Source organism: Littorina saxatilis, linkage group LG3 (assembly GCF_037325665.1).
Source record: "Littorina saxatilis isolate snail1 linkage group LG3, US_GU_Lsax_2.0, whole genome shotgun sequence".
Lineage (NCBI taxonomy): Eukaryota > Metazoa > Mollusca > Gastropoda > Littorinimorpha > Littorinidae > Littorina > Littorina saxatilis.
In genome coordinates, this window is record NC_090247.1 from 37,312,527 (window position 1) to 37,315,026 (window position 2,500).

The 2,500-nt window shown below is 36.6% G+C and overlaps 1 long non-coding RNA gene across 2 annotated transcripts in view; it reads right to left on the minus strand.

Annotated features, from left to right (window-relative positions):
* Positions 1–1,213: 1,213 nt before the first annotated feature.
* LOC138962274 (uncharacterized) overlaps positions 1,214–2,500 on the minus strand; it is a 3,492-nt gene continuing 2,205 nt past the window's right edge. For both annotated transcript variants that reach the window (XR_011454461.1, XR_011454462.1), the window contains exons 4-5: positions 2,199–2,245; positions 1,214–1,458 (exon numbers count right to left, since the gene is read on the minus strand). This is a non-coding gene — a long non-coding RNA (uncharacterized lncRNA). The remainder of the gene's footprint in view (positions 1,459–2,198; positions 2,246–2,500) is intronic.

Below are 2,500 nucleotides of genomic sequence, written 5' to 3' on the forward strand. Positions count from 1 at the left end.
TCTGCAACTACCTCGTAAACTCAGTTTTCGATCGCTAATACACCAGAACTTGATACAGTATGCAACACTCACAGGCTTGATTACCTGTTGCATTGAAACGACAGAAGGAATTAAAAGACTATGTAACTGAGAGGAACCGATGTATTCAAGTTCAGAACGAAGCAGTTTCTGCCTCGGAGCCTGTATCTCATGCTATGGAGCCACTAGAAGAGAAATGTCTGGCGTAGTTTGACCCAACAGACAGAGAAGTCAAGGGGGGTAATCTATCGACAGCAGTTGTATTGCTGGTTTGTATTTGATCTTACAAACCATTCTTATTAACTTGTATAAATAGTTTATCGCTTCAGTAAACACTCATCTATTTTGAAGATTACGTAATTTTCAACAACAAAAATTAAAAAAAATTCGCAATTCAATATTTCACGCAAATTTTACTGATCCGCAAACAATTTTGCATGAACAAGTGTTATGTTAGGGAGAGAGTACGAGTGCGTAGTTAGACATATTTTGAGTGGAGTAGCAAAAATGCTTTAGCCATGTACTAATTATGTTATTGAACTGCTTAGCGGAGATTTCCAGATCAATCATACGGCGGTGAAAGACTGGTCTCTAGTACGGTCTATACTTACAAAATATAGAAATAAACAAACAAACCAACACAAAAAAGGTTTGTGTTGCACGAAGGATTTAAGTATTTAATTGAATAGAAAAGGCAACATCGGAATAAAAACAAATCTCGTGGTTCTCTTGTCAAGGAGTATGCACAGAATATGAAAGAAGATTGTGGAATAGGCTGCTTTCTATTCTACTGCTCTAAATTAGCAAGAGGCAAGCTTTACAATGCTATTCACACTAGGATGCAAAGCATTCAGTGCTAAAGCTCTCAAATCACAATAGTTACAAGACAAAACACACTTCTTGGGGCTACAAGAAATGTTAATATTTGTAAGCACACAATTGGACACATTTTTGTAAATATTTTTTATTGCCTCCCTTGAATAAAACTTATTAAAAAAAATATAAGAAATAGGTAGACAACCCGTGTAGATACCTTTATTCTTAAGACATTTTATTTTTGGAGGATGTCACTATGCAATTTTACAGATTTAAAAAAAAAAGCTTTAGATGATCTCCCTTGAACAAACATTTCTTGTTTTTACTATGTGTTAGTTTTAAGGGTATATAGAAGAACAATAAAGAAAAAATGCTGCAAATTGACTTGGACGTATTTACAATTTAATTAAACAAAATGTTTCAAATTATCTGATAATGAAATTCTACATTAAAATTAAAGCAGATCTAGGGACTTGTGCACAACATAAAACATAAGGAACTATGATCTGCATTGCTTGTTATGATGATAATGGCTGGCACCTGTCGACCGACTTGCACGCCATAATTCTATATGTTTTACTATGCGCCCTGCATGTCAATGGTCTTTCTCTGGGTGGCTCGATTCTGAGGAGATAAAGAAAATGCATTTAGTGCAAGCAGTACATAATGACAACACACATACAATTACTTAAAGCAGCTGCTGGTTTCAGAGTATTTAGTTAAAGGCCCACCCCAACTTGTTTGCCTCAATGTCGCAGATTTGGTCAGACTTTCACAATGAGTAAGATAACAAATTTAACAATGTTTTGATTTAAAAAAAAAATAGTATTCATTTTTGTTGTTTTCGGCCCCATTCACTGGGAATCTTACTCGAGGACAAGGATTTTTCTTAGGAATATTTGTATGTGAGCTTCCAAGCCCTAGCTTCAGAAACGACCAAGAGACCCTCAATAATGGATTTTGTTGTGCATAGTGATGGCTATCCAACCGAGTGGCGGAGCACTGGTGAATCCTTTCATTCTCCTGATTGCTTGATTCTGAAATGACATTGTGGAGTTGGTAGTTATGTGAGTGTGTAGTGCCTGCTCTTCGTTGTTTAGTCGGGGGGGGGGGGGGGGGGGGTATTGAATCATATGATCATAAAGTAAGACTTCACTGTGATGTGCAGAGATTTAGTCAGGTACACAGCATTGCTATGCTATCACGAAATTAGATGTTCTATCCTCTAGATGGGCTACACAACTACATCAGATGTGATGGTTGGGTTTTCGCAAGTCAGCAACATGTTTTGAAGTTCTCATTGGGTAATCACGGCTGACATCAAACACAGAAAAGGTGGAAAAAACATAAATCAATGAACTCACCTTCCCTGCATTGTGATACTAGCCATATGGGTCTGCCGAAGTAGCTCCTGCACATATTGAATTAAGTATTCATGTTATTGTTAGGATCACACTTTTTTCTGGTACATGTATATCAGACTGGAAAGTTTCTCAAGGCTTGAAGAATTCAAGAGCTTGCCTATCCCCAATAAAAAAAAAAAATTTAGTATGCAAGTATTTTCAGGGTCTCAAGGTTTTAATATGAAGTCTGTTCCTCTGGGGTCATGGAGAAACAAATTACAAATGAGAACATACTGTTACACAACAAATTCCGACCAATTTAG